Source organism: Triticum urartu, chromosome 3, assembly GCF_003073215.2.
Source record: "Triticum urartu cultivar G1812 chromosome 3, Tu2.1, whole genome shotgun sequence".
Lineage (NCBI taxonomy): Eukaryota > Viridiplantae > Streptophyta > Magnoliopsida > Poales > Poaceae > Triticum > Triticum urartu.
In genome coordinates, this window is record NC_053024.1 from 335,963,358 (window position 1) to 335,982,820 (window position 19,463).

Consider the following 19,463-nt stretch of genomic DNA (forward strand, 5'->3'; position numbering starts at 1 on the left):
GCCGCCGACCCGCCGGTTTTCCCCGGTGAACCGGTATAAACCACCCCAGTTTTTCGGTTTTGTTTCTAGATCGGTTTAATTTTTAGGGTTAGGTTTTCCCGATTTTCTTCGCTTTCGCTATTTTGTGAACGTTCGCCCGAATGCATCTGTTCGCGAACGCGTTCGTTCATTCGTCTCGGATAGCAAACGTTCGTTCGTTAGTCTTTTTCTTTTATTTTATTTTCGGCCAGGGACCTATCCACGATTATTTCTATCGCATATTAGCCCCTGAATTTCAATCCCTCGTTACTTTTTAACCGTTCGTCCAAATCCAGTGAAACCAACGCCAAAATCTTCGCCTCGAACCCCTCTTTCTAGTTAATCAACTTGAACATGGTTTTGACAAATTAAAATTTGGTTGCAAGCAGATTTGAATTCGAACTTTCTTTGATCGTAGTTGGAGTTTCGTAGCTCCAATTTGATTGATTCTTTTTGCAAATCGAAGCACTTTAGTTGAACTTTCAGTTTGGACTTTCTCATCTTAGTTTTACCCTTGCATCTATCCTTGAGTGCTTATGTATGCTACTTTTTGTTTGTGATAGAATTTCCAGAGTGCGAAGCATGCTACTACGAGTCTCTAGGGTTTGCGGATCGTCAGCAAGGCAAGTAACACTTTGATCATACTTCTTATTACCCAGTTTTATGCATTAGTCTCAATTCTCAAACACTGCATGGTTAGGATTTGAATACTTGTGGGTACCGGGAAATAGTGATGAGGTAGTACCTATTGCCTTTATTTTTAAACCCTGGAAGTTACTTCTACGTTATGTTTATATTGCTATGCCATGCTCGTAGACGTGGTTTGGTTTGAGTGATCCATGACCGATGTGAGAGTTTTAATTAATGGTTAAACTTAAGGTTGCTACTTTAATACACATCTGGGTGGATTGGTTGAGGTACCCTGGTGCACCCAGTGGTTGTCCGGGCACGTGGAGCAATCCAGTGTTGTCCTGGGATATCCAGGAGTACCCGTGTGATTATCCTACGGCTTGCCACCTAGGCTCAAAGGGATCATAAGATTATTCATGCTGGAAACTTCCGTGTGCGGCCACAAGCCATTATGGGCTCTGGCATAGTTGACTAAGTTGTGTGACCTCTTTCAGTGGTAGGCTAGCAGATGTAGGGGATGTAGGTGGTACTGTCTACCCAGAGTAAAGAGTTAATGCTTCTGAATGGCTGTGTCTCGGTCATCCGTTTCTCAAACACCATGTAGTGTGAGAAATCCAACGGAGGAGATCCAGTCTTGTGGGGAAAAGTGTGCAAACCTCAGCAGAGTGTATAAACTAATCATGGTTAGCCGTGTCCCCGGTTATGGACATCTTGAGTATCTAGTACTTGGATTATTGATTTGATCTCATCACTCTATTAATTAATTTGTTGGGTTAATGATTATTAATTTGGGATTGAGTTGGAGGAACCTTCTCAATGTTTTCAACAAACTTTGTAGTAAATAAAATTTATTCCTTTGTTGTAGGAAAAAAAATTAGCTTTATGCAAAAATAACCATAGAGCCTCCACCAGCCAAATATGCATATAGTTATAGCTGTTACCTGTTAATTGCTCTATAGTGTTATTTTGCCAGCATATTCCATGTGCTGACCCATTTCAGGCTGCGACATATTATGTTGCAGATTTTTCAGACGAAGAGTAAGGTGCGCTAGGTCATTGTTTTGCACTCAGCTATGTCGTTGGAGTTGATGGACTCGCTTTACCTTTGAAGCCTTCCGCTGTTATCTTCATTAGATGGCCTTCAACCATATTATTGTAATAAGTACTCTCTTTTGAGATATTTGATGTAATAAGTGTGTGACTGAAACTCTATTATAAATCCTTCAAGTACTGTGTGTGTCAGCATTACCGATCCAGGGATGACACTTATGCACAGAGATTTGACCGTTTGAGGTGGGATCGCTACAAGATGGTATCAGAGCACACGCTGACTATAGGACACGACCACTAAGATGAGCCATAACTCACTCTTCCCTACTCATTTCTGACTCTTCTCCACTTTCCACTCTATAGATGGCGGATTCAAGGAACAAGTTTGCTCAACCGGATGAAGACACCCCTTTTGGACGACACTTGAAGGAGGCCAGTAGATACCTGAACATCAGAATACCAAGCTTCACCGGGACCTACACCACCACTCTATCGGAAGAAGAGCGCTGGACCATTCGAGTACATGTTCCAGGAAGAACATTCATACCAGTGACTGATCCCATAGAGTTTTCCTTTGATGCACCAACGTGGAGTCTAGGAAAGAGCATCGCAACTCACATCGCCATGGGGTGCATCGGCGAAGTTTACCGCAAGGATATTAAGGACACCATCTACCAGATATGTGGACACCGAGATGAGAAATGGGAGATGATCAACACCAGGAGGGACAAGTCCATTGTAGCCTACATCCAGGAGTTAAACCAACACATTCGTCGTCAGGAGATCCAGATGTGAGCCAGCATGATAGACATGAAGAAGGTGATGACCAGGAACATGGAGCTTGAAGAGGAACTCAAGTCTACACGTGATGGCTATGAAGAGGAGATTGCAGTACTACTAGAGAAGAATGAAGACCTGAAGAAGAAGCTAGGAGTATTCATGGGAGACCCCGCACCAGAAGGAGATGACGATCATCCCGAGGACTACATCATCATCGACGACACCGACTCCGACCCCGACAGTGATGATGACTATGAAGACGAAGCTGGAGCAGATATCACGGAATCTTCTTCCAATCAAAATTTCTAGTCAACCACCATATTATCAGTAGTATACCCCCATGTATGTAGAATAGTCCGAGTATTTGGTAACAACAGTTAGATAGTTTGTATGCCCTTGTTTGAATTGAGTGGTGTGATATGAATGTGTTTGCCTCATGTGCATATGGGTAGTGATTTTCCCCTTAGACCCCACTCTATTCTAATCTCTCCACTGTAAACCTATCACATGCCTCTGAGACGTGACCCCAGATTTGTCTTCCCACCGGAGCTCACTCAGTTGATCCAACAGCAGAATGCCTTGATGCAGCTACTAGTCCAGAACCAAGGCAACAACAACAACAATAACAACCCGCCGCCACCACCTCCAGTTGACAACTTAGCCCGTTTTCTGAGGTTGAATCCACCGGTGTTTTCTAGTGGCACCGAGCCGATTGTTGCTGATGATTGGCTCCGCAGGATTGGAAGGGAGTTGACCACCGCAGGTTGCACAGATGTTGAGAAGGTGCGCTTTGCCGCACATCAGTTGGATGGACTAGCAGCCTCATGGTGGGGGAATTACACCGCCACTTTTCCCATAGCCAATGTCACTTGGGATCAGTTCCAACAAGCTTTCCATACCACACGTGTCTCAACTAGAGCTATGAGCATGAAGAAGCATGAGTTTCACAACTTACGCCAGGGAAATCATACCGTGGGGCAGTACATGGATGAGTTTAGTAAGTTAGCTCGCTATGCCCCAGATGATGTGGCCACAGATGCCGCGAAGCAGGAGAAGTTTATGGAAGGGCTGAATGATGAGCTGAGCATGCAGTTGATGGTGGCAACATTCAATAACTACCAGGATTTGGTAGATAGGGCCCTAATGATTGAAGGCAAGCAGCAACAGATAGGGAGCCGCAAAAGGAAGTATGGACAAGGGAAGTATAATTCTGGAGCTCAATAGAAGCCTCGTTTTACCCCGAACTCGGGAGGACACACTCATAATCATGGAGGCCATACCCACAATGGAGGGAGTTCACACAATCACAGTGGCCCCAAGAATGGGAATGGGAATGGAGGAAGCAATGGACAGAACCGTTCTAACCCAGCAACACCCGCCAGGAAGGATTTAAGTCACATTAATTGTTTCAAGTGCGGGAAGACTGGACACTACGCCATTCAATGTCCTGAAGCAAAGAATGGAAATCGAAATGGAAATGGAAACTCTAGGAAGAAGCCCAATCCATTTACCAGAGGTCAGGTGAACCACATCAACGTGGAGGAGGTTGAAGATCAGCCTGACGTAGTGACGTTAAGTTTTTGATTAAGTCATTTACCGCACTCGTTCTTTTTGATACTGGTGCATCGCTTTCATACATATCAAGGGGATTTGTGGACAACTTTAAATTGCCAACCATAGCCCTTAGGTCACCCATGTTAGTAAGTTCGCCAGGAGTAGAGTATATGGCTAGCCGATGGTGTGATCGGTTACCCTTAACCATTAGTAGGCATGTTTTCCCCTCAGACCTAATAATTTTGGACTCCCAAGGATTGGATATAATATTAGGCATGGATTGGTTATCGAAGTATGGAGGAAACATCGACTGTGCTAGTAAGAAAATTTTACCCACCACCCCGGAGGGAAAAAGGATCAAGTATGTGTCTAGGCATGCGCGAAGGAGGACCCAAGTAAATTCTCTCTCGGGAGTTGTTCAAGTAGAAGTGCCTGTTGTGAAAGATTACCCGGATGTATTTCCAGAGGAATTACCAAGCATGCCACCAGATCGAAACATAGAGTTTTTGATAGAACTGTTGCCAGGCACCGGACCAATATCGAAGAGACCGTATCAGATGCCCGCAAATGATCTGGAAGAAATCAAGAAACAGATTAAAGAGTTATTGGAGAAAGGCTACATTCGACGAAGTTCATCACCGTGGGGAGCCCTAGTGCTCTTGGTAGAGAAGAAGGATGGATCTTTGAGAATGGTTGTTGATTATCGTGCATTGAATGAAGTGACGATCAAGAACAAGTACCCACTACCGATGATCAACGATTTGTTTGACTAGCTGCAAGGAGCTAAAGTATTCTCCAAGATCGATCTGCGATCAGGATACCACCAGTTGAAGATTCGGGAACAGGATATACCTAAGACAACTTTTACCACAAGGTATGGGCTATATGAGTACACGGTCATGTCATTTGGATTGAAAAATGCCCCTGCCTATTTCATGACCATGATGAATAAAGTGTTCATGGAGTTCTTGGATAAATTTGTTGTGGTGTTTGATGAAGCTATGTACCTAGGGTAGGGGCATGGACCTGTCCAAACTGACCTACCCAAGGACACCTCCAGAAGAAATCATCTTTCAATCGACTTGGAGGTGTTCCACTTGACAGACTCGAAGATACTCGACCAAGAAGCAACCACTCGACCAAGACCAAGCCACTCGACAGTCAGGAGACCTAAAGGCACTCCGCATGCTAACGGTCGGCCATTAAGTAGCTTTTATGGTCATCATAGCACTTTATTAGGGGCGTTACCAGTAATGCCCGACCTTAATGTACTTAAAACCCTGCATAACTGAGGGCCGGAGGGGCCTGGCGAACTCTATATAAGCCACCCCCCCTCCTCAGTGTAAAGGGTTCGCACCCCTGTAATTCATACTCTCATAATCCAGTTGACCGCCTCCGGGCTCCGAGAAGTAGGGCTATTACTTCCTCCGGGAAGGGCCTGAACTCGTAAACCTTGCGTTCTTACAACTTCTCCATAGCTAAGATCTTGCCTCTCCATACTTACCCCCCTACACTACTGTCAGACTTGGAACCACGATAGTTGGCGCCCACCTTGGGGCCGGTGTTTTAGCGTTTTGTTGGAGGAGTTGCGATCTTTTCCGACCCGAATCATCATGGTTTTCGGCGGAGTTTTGGTGTAGGGCCGCGAGATCCATCTCAGCTCGCTCACGTTCATCACCGACGACTCCGCGTGGCTTCAGGAGGCTCCGCTCGATGTGGACGCATTCCCTGTCCGCGGGGCAACGCACTTTAGCGCGTGCGTCCGCGGCGTTCTCCTGCAGCAACCGTCGAGCCCCTACCGGTCGGCTCCTGTGTTGTCCTCCCTCCTAGTTTCCCGCCAGCGCAAGCGCTCTGGTCGGTCGAGACTCCAGCGGTGGGTGAGACACGCGGTGGCACGCCAGTCGGCCACCCCTCAAGTCGCGGCGATCGAGCCCGACGAATCCCTCTACGGCCTGTTCGACCTGTCGACCGGCTCCGCAGAGTCTGCATCCGAGTGCGACAACAGCGATCCGGCGGCGGAGGTTCTGATGGTCGATGGACCTCCCAGTCCTCCCGGTTTTCCCCGCACCGACGGAGGCGCGGGTGGAGGCGACCCGTCGCGTCCCCATGAGGAGTATCTTCCCGAGCCTCTCACGTCGCTGCAGAGAGAAGAACTTCGCCGCCGGAACGTGGATGCACTGCACACTCCTATCGTTGGAGAAACCCCCGAGGCTCGCACCTTGGAAGACGCGCGCCTGGAAAACTTGGCCGAGCGCACTCGACTGGAGAACCTCCAGCGAGCACTCGACGGGCGTGCGCAACAACGGGTTCCCGAATCAGTCGACGTCAGCTCTTCCCGCCCCCGCAGGTATATCGAACTCCGACTCAGAATTTAGCAGCTGCGGCCCGTATAGTGGAGTCGATTCAGCCTTCCCAGTCGGAGGCTGGCAGAGGCTTGCTGCAGATCAGAGCGTTACTCCAGGCAGCAGGAGACCAGAATTCCGCTGTTTCTCAGTCGCGGAACAGGATTCACAGCAGATCCGTTGCCGCGGACACAGTCTAGTCGGCTCACAGCCCGAGATCACCCCCGAGGCGTGAGGGACGTGGAGACCGGCGTGAACAGTATGGGAACCATGAGCAGTATGATCACCGAGTCTATCATGACGGTCGACGTCGAGTGCCCACACCTCCCCCGAGGAGCGGGTCGTATGTGCCTCGCTAGTAGGATGACAGGCGCCCTCATAGTGGTGGGCGAAGGATTCCAGTCGACCCCAGAGGGCCAGGCTTTGATGCGAGATCCATTCTCGTCCAGGGTTTGGTCGACAGGAACAGGGCTCACCAAGAAGGTCACGATAGAGATGCACCTACCAGCAACAGAGTACATGTTTCGGGGCCAGAGTGCTTTAGTAGAGCCATCAGGGCCGCTGTGATTCCTCCCAACTTCAGGTTGGCGACTGGAGTCAGTAAGTTCACTGGCGAGTCCAAGCCCGATACTTGGCTTGAGGACTACCGAGTGGCCGTCCAGATTGGCGGCGGCAATGATGAGGTGGCCATGAAGCACCCGCCTCTCATGTTGGAGGGCTCGACCAGAGCGTGGCTGAACCAGTTAGTGCCTAGCAGCATTTACACTTGGGAAGATCCCTCCCGAGTGTTCGTCACCACATTTGAAGGCACATGCAAGCGACCGGCAGGGCTGACGGAACTGCGGTCTTGCGTGCAGAAGCCGAATGAAACTTTGAGGGATTACATCCAGAGGTGGATCACGTTACATCACTCGGTGGAGAATGTGCCTGACCACCAAGAAGTTTGTGCCTTCAAGGAAGGCGTCAAGTACAGAGAACTGAATTTGAAATTCGGTCGAACCGGAGATATGTCCCTGAATCGGATGATGGAGATTGCCACCAAGTACGCTAATGGTGAAGATGAGGATCGACTCAGGAGTGGCAAGCTCAAGTCAGTCGCCCAAGAAACCGGAGGAAATTCCAATCAGAAACAGAAGCGGAAAGCCGAGCCAGCGGCTCCCGGGGAAGCCTTGGCTTTAACCCAAGGAAAGTTTAAAGGGAAACCTAAAGGACCTTGGAACCCCAAAAAGGTTAAAGACCAGGACGAAAATGATGTGTTGGACTTACCATGTCTCGTCCACACAAAGAAAGATGAAGAGGGTAATTTCATTTACCCGAAACATACCACTCGACAGTGTCGACTCTTGATCCATCAGTTCCAGGGCAAGCAGCCCAAAGGTAAGGAAAAGGAGTCGGACAAGGTCGAGGACAAAGAAGACAGTGACGACGGATACCCTCAGGTCAATTCCACTCTGATGATTTTTGCCGATGTTGAAAGCAAAAGTCGACTGAAAGTTATTAACCGAGAGGTGAATATGGTCGCTCCGGCGACACCTAGTTACCTGAAATGGTCTCAGACTGCCATAACATTCGACCAGTCCGACCACCCAACGCACATCGCCACCCCTGGGAGGCAAGCTTTGGTGGTCGACCCAGTTGTTGAAGGCACTCGACTGACCAAAGTCTTGATGGATGGTGGCAGTGGTTTGAACATATTGTATGCTGAGACGTTGAAAGGGATGGGCATTCCGATGTCCAGACTCAGTGCCAGCAACATGAGTTTCCATGGAGTCATTCCTGGGAAGAAGGCTGAATCACTCGGCCAGATTGCTCTTGATGTGGTTTTCAGTGATTCCAAGAATTACCGCAAAGAAAAGTTGACATTTGAAGTTGTAGACTTCCAGAGTGCCTACCACGCTATTTTGGGCAGGCCGGCTTATGCATGCTTCATGGCCCGACCATGTTACGTGTACCTCAAATTGAATATGCCTGGCCCCAAAGGTGTGATCACTATTACGGGCAATCGGAAGAAAGCGGAAGAATGTTTTCAGAAAGGTTCGAAGATTGCTAATGCTCAGATGGCAGTGGTGGAGTTGCAGGAATACCAGAAGACTGCAGACCCGAGTGATTTGTTGCGAGCCAAGAAGCCCGCTACAGAGTCAGCTTTTTAGTCGACTGGCGATACGAAGACAGCTCACATCCACCCGACCGACCCTAGCACTGCTCCAACTCATATCTCGACAACACTCGACTCCAAATAGGAAGAAGTGCTCATCCAGTTCCTCCGTGAGAACTGTGACATTTTCGCATGGAAGCCCTCTGACATGCCGGGTGTTCCCAGGGAGCTGACTGAGCACCGCCTAATAGTCGACTCAAAAGTAAAACCTGTCAAGGAACATCTCCGATGATTCGCCGTCCAGAAGAGAAAGGCCATCGGTGAAGAGGTGGCTCGGCTCTTAGCGGCGGAGTTCATCCGAGAAATCTACCACTCCGAGTGGCTTGCCAATGTTGTCATGGTCCCCAAGAAGGACAAGTCACTTCGCATGTGCATTGACTTTAAACATCTCAATCGTGCCTGCCCGAAAGATCATTTTCCTCTCCCCTGCATCGATCAGATAGTCGACTCGACTACGGGATGTGAGCAACTGTCTTTTTAGACGCCTATTCCGGGTACCATCAGATCCATCTGTATGGACCTGACGAGATCAAAACAGCCTTCATCACTCCATTCGGGTGCTTTTGTTATGTTACCATGCCGTTCGTCCTCAAGAATGCCGGAGCCACGTTCATGAGGATGATTCAGAAGTGTTTGCCCACCCAAATCAGTCGGAATGTGGAGGCGTACATGGATGATATTGTGGTCAAGTCACGGAAGGGTTCTGACCTACAGACTGACCTTGCTGAAACCTTTTCCAACCTCAGGAGGTATGATATCAAGCTTAATCCATCAAAGTGCACATTCGGAGTTCCTGGCGGAAAATTACTCGGTTTTCTCATTTCCAAACGGGGGATCGACGCCAATCCAGAAAAAGTCGGCACTATACTCCAAATGAAAAGTCCTGTGCGAGTGCACGACATCCAGAAGCTTACTGGTTGCTTGGCCGTTTTAAGTCGATTCATATCTCGTCTCGGTGAAAAGGCATTGCCTCTTTACCGATTGATGAAGAAGTCTGACAAGTTCGAGTGGACTCCTGAAGCTGACGCAGCGTTCGCAGAGCTCAAAGCTCTGCTCTCCACCCAGCCGGTGCTTGCTTCCCCAATCAGCAAGGAGCCTTTGCTGCTTTACATTGCAGCCACAGGACAAGTCATCAGTACGGTACTTACGGTCGAGCGGGAAGAAGAAGGGAAAACCTTCAAAGTTCAGAGCCCAGTGTATTATATTTCTGAAGTCTTGACCCCATCGAAGCAAAGATATCCTCATTATCAGAAGCTCGTATATGGGATTTATATGACCACAAAGAAAGTTGCCAACTACTTCTCTGATCATTCCATTACAGTCGTCAGCGACGCTCCGTTGTCAGAGATCTTGCATAACAGGGACGCAACTGGTCGAGTGGCAAAATGGGCGATTGAACTCCTTCCTCTAGATATCAAGTTTGAGGCAAGGAAAGCTATCAAGTCCCAGGCAATCGCGGATTTCGTCGCCGAGTGGATTGAACAGCAACTGCCGACTCAGGTTCACTCGGAGCATTGGACCATGTTCTTCGACGGTTCCAAGATGCTAAATGGTTCCAGCGCCGGAGTGGTGTTGGTCTCCCCCAGAGGAGATAAACTCAGATATGTTCTTCAAATGCACTTTGATTCCTCTAACAACGAGGCAGAATACGAAGCACTTTTATATGGGTTGCGCATGGCCATTTCACTCGGCGTCCGTCGCCTCATGGTCTATGGCGACTCAGATTTGGTGGTTAATCAAGTGATGAAGGAATGGGACGTCAGAAGTCCAGCCATGACTGGTTATTGCAATGCAGTGAGAAAGCTGGAGAAGAAATTCGAGGGGTTAGAGCTTCATCACATACCCCGAATGAAAAATCAAGCAGCTGATGATCTGGCAAAAATAGGTTCCAAAAGAGAAGCCATTCCCAGCAATGTGTTTTTGGAACACATCCACACACCATCAGTCTAGGAGGATCCCTTCACTGAAGAGGCCCCGCAGCCAAAAAGCACCACGGATCCGACTGAAGTTGAAGTTCCAACTGTGGTCGACCTGATCATGGAAGTCTTGGTTATCACTACCGTCTGGACAGAACCATACATCGCGTACATCCTAAGGAAAGAACTCCCAGAAGACGAAGAAGAGGCTCGACAGATCGTTCGTCGATCCAAGGCCTTTACAGTCATAAAGGGACAGTTATATAGAGAAAGCGCGACTGGGGTCGGCCAGAAGTGTATTACACTAGAAGAAGGTCAGATGATCCTTAACGATATCCACTCGGGGACCTATGGTCATCATGCGTCCTCTCGGACCATTGTGGCTAAAGCATACCGAGCGGGGTTCTACTGGCCAAGAGCCAATGAGATGGCAAAAGAGATAGTCGATAAATGTGAAGGATGTCAGTATTACTCCAATATGCCGCACAAGCCCACGTCGGCCCTGAAAACCATTCCACTCGTCTGGCCCTTCGCTGTTTGGGGGCTGGACATGGTTGGACCACTGAGAACAGGCAGGAGCGGCTTCACTCATGTGCTGGTAGCAGTCGACAAGTTCACCAAATGGATTGAAGCCAAGCCTATCAAGAATCTTGATGCTTGCACCGCTATCACTTTCATCAGAGAGTTGATATTCAGATATGGAGTTCCACACAGCATCATCACCGACAACAGGTCAAACTTTGATTCCGACAAATTCAGGGCCTTTTGTGCCTCTCAGGGCACTCGAGTCGACTATGCTTCGGTCGCTCACCCCCAGTCGAATGGGCAAGCAGAAAGGGCGAACGACCTGATTCTCAAAGGACTGAAACCCCGATTGATGCGCGATCTCAAGCACGCAGCAGGTGCATGGGTCGACGAGCTTCCATCAGTCCTTTGGGGATTAAGAACAACCCCGAATCGATCGACCGGAAGAACCCCATTCTTTCTGGTCTACGAAGCCGAGGCAGTCTTACCGAGTGACCTGCTTCACAACGCTCCCCGAGTTGAGCTCTACTCTAAAGATGAAGCAGAACAAGCCCGGCAGGACACAGTCGACCTCCTAGAAGAAGAAAGAGAAATGGCCTTGATTCGATCGACCATCTATCAGCAAGACTTGCGTCGATTCCATGCCAGAAACATGAAGAGCCGAGCCTTCCAAGAAGGAGACTTAGTCCTCCGAGTGGATCAGCAGAAACCACACAAACTCGCCCCTACTTGGGAAGGCCCCTTCATAGTCACCAGAGTCCTTCGCAATGGAGCATACCACCTCTACAATGTCGATCGCCAGATTGATGAGCCGCGAGCCTGGAATGTGGAGCTACTCCGCCCCTTTTATACTTGAATTCTCACTCGGATGAGATGTAATAAGAAAAAACTCCTGTAGTTTATTTTTCAAAGACAAGAGCGTTATAATTTTCTCAGTGATTGTTATCATTTTTTGTTTGCGAATGAAATCCCCCAGTCGGTGGCTTAGCTGCGAATCCGTTTCGCCTAAGTTTGAAAACAAATCCTACCGAGTGGAGATCAGCCCTCCCACTCGGGGGCTTAGCTGCAGTCCAGTACTCGCCTAAGTTCTCTCGCTTGAGGACTTAGCTGCAGTCAGGCACTCGCCTAAGTTTGAAAAAATCCTACCGAGTGGAGAGCAGCCCTCCCACTCGGGGGCTTAGCTGCAGTCCAGTACTCGCCTAAGTTCTCTCACTTGAGGACTTAGCTGCAGTCAGGCACTCGCCCAAGTTTGAAAAAATCCTACCGAGTGGAGAGCAGCCCTCCCACTCGGGGGCTTAGCTGCAGTCCAGTACTCGCCTAAGTTCTCTCGCTTGAGGACTTAGCTGCAGTCAGGACTCGCTTAAGTTTGAAAAAATCCTACCGAGTGGAGAGCAGCCTCCCACTCGGGGGCTTAGCTGCAGTCCAGTACTCGCCTAAGTTCTCTCTCTTGAGGACTTAGCTGCAGTCAGGCACTCGCCTTAGTTTGAAAAAATCATACCGAGTGGAGAGCATCCCTCCCACTCGGGGGCTTAGCTGCAGTCCAGTACTCGCCTAAGTTCTCTCTCTTGAGGACTCAGCTACAGTCAGGCACTCGCCAAAGTTTGAAAAACAAAAAATCTTACCGAGTGGAGAGCAGCCCTCCCACTCGGAGGCTTAGCTGCAGTCCAGTACTTGCCTAAGTTCTCTCGCTTGAGGACTTAGCTGCAGTCAGGCACTCGCCTAAGTTTGAAAAATCCTACCGAGTGGAGAGCAGTCCTCCCACTCGGGGGCTTAGCTGCAGTCCGATACTTGCCTAAGTTTTCTTGTTTGAAGACTTAGCTGCGGTCAGGTACTCGCCTAAGTACGAAACACATCCCGCTCTGCAGTAACAAGCTGCAGATCGACGGCCACCTCCTCCTTGGAGAGCTTCGCCACAAATACAACGTGCACTCCATCCTGCTCTGCAGTAACGAGGTGCAGGTCGACCGCTACCTTCCCCTTCGGAGCCACGCCACAAGTACAAAAAAGTTTTCTCAAAAGAAGAACTATTTCCACTCGACGGGGGATTCATAAAGATATTCAACGATAAACCGAGTTTAGATAAATCCTAAAGGGTCCGGACCGCAGGTCAAAGTGCTCAGGCATTCAGCCCGAAAGAGTTTAACGGTTACAAAAACCACTCGGCATTCTGAGGCAAATTTAAGGTGGGGCATAAAAGTTTGTTCACTCCGCAGGAGGAGGGCTGGCAGGCTCGACGAACTCGTCCAGGTCGACGCCATCGGCAATCCGAGTGGCGGTAGCAATGAAAGTCTCCATAAAAGTTCGGAAGTCGTGCTTTTGGGTGTTGGCGACCTTGATTGCGGCCAGCTTATCTTGTCGCACCTCCTTGTAGTGGACACGAACCAAAGACAGAGCCACATCAGCGCCACACCGAGCAGAAGACTTCTTCCACTCCTGCACTCGGTCAGGGATTCCGTTAAGTCGAGTCATCAGAGACTCAAGATCGTTTTGGAGTGTGGCCTCTGGCCAAAGTGCCGGGTCGATCCGTGACATGGCGACCTTCAGTCGAGCCAAGTAGTCCATGGCACCGTCGATGCGAGATTCCAGTCGGAGCAGATTCATGGCAGTTTCATCTTTCACGGGAGAGTTGATTGGATCCAAACCTGGTTCGATCCGCCCAGTCTCCTCTTCAAAGTTCTGGCAAAACTCTACATTCACGATCCAAGGATAAGTCAATTTTCGTACACTTAGTCGACACAAACAAAAATCAGTCGGAACAGAATGTGCACCTTCAAGCTTGATGAACAACTTCTTGGCAAGACTTCTCAGATAACTCTCCAGATCATCCCTCCTGCGAGCAATGCTTTCCATTTTCTCGCCCTGGACGAGATTCTCCTTCTTCCAACGCGAGCACTCCTTGTTGGAGTCATTCAGAGCAGACTTCAGCCTGGTATTCTCTTCTTCCAACTGGCTGACCGAAGCCAGCTTCTGTTCGGCCAGAGCAACTCTATCGTCAGCTTCCTTTCGGGCAGCAGCCAGATCCTGGTCCTTCTTTGCCAGAGCTTCTCTCAGCTTTTCTGCAAAGAAATGGTGCTTGATCCAGAAAGAGCAGAAGGGTACTCAAGCCCAAGGCAAACCAGTCGACAAACTCGTCTTACCATTGGCACCATCCTTAGCCTTTTGCAGCTCTGTCTTGGCCAGCTCCAAGTCAAGGTTCAGCTGGATCTGCTGTTTCTCTAAGTCAGCAAAGCGAGCCCCAAGATCACAAGATTTCTAAAATCAAAGGGGAGAAGTTATTTTTACAGCAAAAAAAAGTTACTAAGGCTACGGTCGACTGCCCGCAGTCCACCATAGCCTCGGGGACTACACCCAGCGGGTGCACTTTGCGTGCCCCCACCGGTTCTGAGCCCACTCGACCGGCCCGCCAGAGTCGAGTGTAGGGAGTAAAAAAAAAGAGGAGCTCAGACCACAGTCGACTGTCAGCAGTCGACCGCGGTCTCGGGGACTACACCCAGTGGGTGCACTTGGCGTGCCCCCACCGGTTTCGACCCCACCCGACCAGACCGAGTGGAAGAGACAAACTATTAATTCGGTTTACACTCGACAAGATACAAAGACTACAGTCGACTGCTCGCAGTCCACCACAGTCTCGGGGACTACACCCGGTGGGTGCACTCGGCGTGCCCCCACTAATTCAAAGTTCAATCAACGCACCCAGTGGGTGTACTAACGCAAAGATTTTCGGAGCAAAGATTTTCGGAAAGAGTCTTCAGATATCATATCCTAAGAGAACAAGCAGGACCAACTAACCTGAACGTTGCTTTGGAGAGCCGAGCTGGCGTCGTAGGCAGCCTGACTGGCGTCCCGCACCATCTTCATCTTCTCCATCATGACTCCCGCTTGGCGTATAGCTTCCCTGGCAGCATTCACTTCGTCTTCTGGGACATGATGGGTCGCAAAAACTGAAGTTGGGTCGACAGGGGCCTGAGCAGTCGACGAAGAAGGCAAGGCACTCGACAGCGGCACGACGAAGGTAACAGAACCCCGATTGGCGTCGCCACTGTCCTGAACGACTGGTTCCGCCCTCGGCATAGACTGTAGCGCCTCGCTTGCAGGAGCTTGCCTATTCTTCCTCGTCAAAGACCTCTCGGGCTCTTCATCATCATCGGGGAGGTCAATAATGTTGGGAGCTGTGCAAAGTTCAATTGCCAAAATCACATCACCCAATGATGCACATTGCAGTTGATGAAGGAAATATGCCCTAGAGGCAATAATAAAGTTATTATTTATTTCCTTATTTCATGATAAATGTTTATTATTCATGCTAGAATTGTATTAACCGGAAACATAATACATGTGTGAATACATAGACAAACAGAGTGTCACTAGTATGCCTCTACTTGACTAGCTCGTTAATGAAAGATGGTTATGTTTCCTAACCATGAACAAAGAGTTGTTATTTGATTAACGGGATCACATCATTAGTTGAATGATCTAATTGACATGACCCATTCCATTAGCTTAGCACCCGATCGTTTAGTATGTTGCTATTGCTTTCTTCATGACTTATACATGTTCCTATGACTATGAGATTATGCAACTCCCGTTTGCCGGAGGAACACTTTGTGTGCTACCAAACGTCACAACGTAACTGGGTGATTATAAAGGAGCTCTACAGGTGTCTCCAAAGGTACATGTTGGGTTGGCGTATTTCGAGATTAGGATTTGTCACTCCGAATGTCGGAGAGGTATCTCTCGGCCCTCTCGGTAATGCACATCACTTAAGCCTTGCAAGCATTGCAACTAATGAGTTAGTTGCGAGATGATGTATTACGGAACGAGTAAAGAGACTTGCCGGTAACGAGATTGAACTAGGTATTGGATACCGACGATCGAATCTCGGGCAAGTAACATACCGATGACAAAGGGAACAACGTATGTTGTTATGCGGTTTGACCGATAAAGATCTTCGTAGAATATGTAGGAGCCAATATGGGCATCCAGGTCCCGCTATTGGTTATTGACCGGAGACGTGTCTCGGTCATGTCTACATTGTTCTCGAACCGTAGGGTCCGCACGCTTAAGGTTTCGATGACAGTTATATTATGAGTTTTGATGTACCGAAGGAGTTCGGAGTCCCGGATGAGATCGGGGACATGACGAGGAGTCTCAAATGGTCGAGACGTAAAGATCGATATATTGGACGACTATATTCGGACTTCGGAAAGGTTCCGAGTGATTCGGGTATTTTTCGGAGTACCGGAGAGTTACGGGAATTCACCGAGAGAAGTATTGGGCCTTATTGGGCCATACGAGAAAGAGAGAGGGGCTGCCTAGGGCAGGCCGCGCGCCCCCCAAGGCCTAGTCCGAATTGGACTAGGGGGAGGGGCTGCGCCCCTTCCTTGTTTCCTACTCCTACTACATGGAAGGACTCCTAGTTGGACTAGGAAAGGGGGAATCCTACTCCCGGTGGGAGTAGGACTCCCCTAGGGCGCGCCATAGAGCGGGCCGGCCCTCCCCTCCTCCACTCCTTTATATACGGGGGCAAGGGGCACCCCATAGACACACAAGTTGATCTTCGTGATCGTTCCTTAGCCGTGTGCGGTGCCCCCTTCCACCATATTCCACCTCGGTCATATTGTTGCATTGCTTAGGCGAAGCCCTGCGACGGTTGAACATCAAGATCGTCACCACGCCATCGTGCTGACGGAACTCCTCCCCGAAGCTTTGCTGGATCGGAGCCCGGGGAGCGTCATCGAGCTGAACGTGTGCCAAGAACTCGGAGGTGCCGGAGTAACGGTGCTTGGATCGGTTGGACTGGGAAGACGTATGACTACTTCCTCTACATTGCGTCAACGCTTCCACTTTGGTCTACGAGGGTACGTAGACAACACTCTCCCCTCTCGTTGCTATGCATCAGCATGATCTTGCGTGTGCGTAGGAAATTTTTGAAATTACTACGTTCCCCAACAGTGGCATCCGAGCCTAGGTTTTATGTGTTGATGTTATATGCACGAGTAGAACACAAGTGAGTTGTGGGCGATATAAGTCATACTGCTTACCAGCATGTCATACTTTGGTTCGGCAGTATTGTTGGATGAAGCGGCTCGGACCGACATTACGCGTACGCTTACGCGAGACTGGTTCTACCGACGTGCTTTGCACACAGGTGCTGGCGGGTGTCAGTTTCTCCAACTTTAGTTGAACCGAGTGTGGCTACGCCCGGTCCTTGCGAAGGTTAAAACAGCACCAACTTGACAAACTATCGTTGTGGTTTTTGATGCGTAGGTAAGAACGGTTCTTGCTAAGCCCGTAGCAACCACGTAAAACTTGCAACAACAAAGTAGAGGACGTCTAACTTGTTTTTGCAGGGCATGTTGTGATGTGATATGGTCAAGACGTGATGAGATTTAAGTTGTTATATGAGATGATCATGTTTTGTTGAAGTTGTCGGCAACTGGCAAAATTCTTATGGTTGTCTCTCTATTGCATAAGATGCAAGCGTCCAATAATTGCTTTACTTTATCGCTATGCGATAGCAATAGTTGCAAGAGCAATTGTTGGCGAGACGACCACGTGACGACACATTGATATAGATCAAGATGATGGAGATCATGATGTCATGCCGGTGACGATAGAGATCATGATAGTACTTTGGAGATGGAAATCAAAGGCGCAAGATGATGATGGCCATATCATGTCACATATTTTGATTTCATATGATGTTTATCTTTTAAACATCTTATTTTGCTTAGTTTGACGGTAGCATTTTAATATGATCTCTCACTAATTATGAAGAAGTGTTCTCCTGAGTATGCACCGTTGCGAAAGTTCTTCGTGCTGAGACACCACGTGATGATCGGGTGTGATAGGCTCTACGTTCAAATACAACGGGTGCAAAACAGTTGCACACGCGGAATACTCAGGTTATACTTGACGAGCCAAGCATATACAGATATGGCCTCGGAACACGGAGACCGAAAGGTCGAGCGTGAATCATATAGTAGATATGATCAACAGAGTGATGTTCACCAATGAAACTGCTCCATCTCACGTGATGATCGGACATGGTTAGTTGATTTGGATCACGTGATCACTTAGAGGATTAGAGGGATGTCTATCTAAGTGGGAGTTCTTAAATAATATGATTAATTGAACTTAAATTTATTATGAACTTAGTCCTGGTAGTATTTTGCAAATTATGTTGTAGTTCAATAGCTCGCGTTGTTGCTTCCCTGTGTTTATTTTGATATGTTCCTGGAGAAAATTGTGTTGAAAGATGTTAGTAGCAATGGTGCGGATTGGATCCGTGATCTGAGGTTTATCCTCATTGCTGCACGGAAGAATTATATCCTTGATGCACCGCTAGGTGACAGACCTATTGCAGGAGCAGATGCAGACGTTATGAACGTTTGGCTAGCTCAATATGATGACTACTTGATAGTTTAGTGCACCATGCTTAATGGCTTAGAATCGGGACTTCAAAGACGTTTTGAACGTCATGGACCATATGAGATGTTCCAGGAGTTGAAGTTAATATTTCAAGCAAATACCCGAGTTGAGAAATATGAAGTCTCCAACAAGTTCTATAGCTAAAAGATGGAGGAGAATCGCTCAACTAGTGAGCATGTGCTCAGATTGTCTGGTTACTACAATCGCTTGAATCAAGTGGGAGTTAATATTCTAGATAAGATAGTGATTGACAGAATTCTCTAGTCACCATCACCAAGTTAGTAGAACTTCATGATGAACTATAATATGCAAGGGATAACGGAAACAACTCCCAAGCTCTTCGTGATGCTGAAATCAACGAAGGTAGAAATCAAGAAAAACATCAAGTGTTGATGGTTGACAAGACCACTAGTTTCAAGAAAAGGGCAAAGGGAAGAAGGGGAACTTCAAGAAGAACGGCAAGCAAGTTGCTGCTCAAGTGAAGAAGCCCAAGTCTGATCCTAAACCTGAGACTAAGTGCTTCTACTGCAAAGGGACTGGTCACTGGAAGTGGAACTGCCCCAAGTATTTGGCGGATAAGAAGGATGGCAAGGTAAACAAAGGTATATTGGATATACGTGTTATTGATGTGTACTTTACTAGTGTTTATAGCAACCCCTCGGCATTTGATACTGGTTCAGTTGCTAAGATTAGTAACTCGAAACGGGAGTTGCAGAATAAACAGAGACTAGTTAAGGGTGAAGTGACGATGTGTGTTGGAAGTAGTTCCAAGATTGATATGATCATCATCGCACACTCCCTATAATTTCGGGATTAGTGTTGAACCTAAATAAGTGTTATTTGGTGTTTGCGTTGAGCATGAATATGATTTGATCATGTTTATTGTAATACGGTTATTCATTTAAGTAAGAGAATAAATTGTTGTTCTGTTTACATGAATAAAACCTTATATGGTTACACACCCAATGAAAATAGTTCATTGGATCTCGATCGTAGTGATACACATAATCATAATATTGAACCAAAAGATGCAAAATTAATAATGATAGTGCAACTTATTTG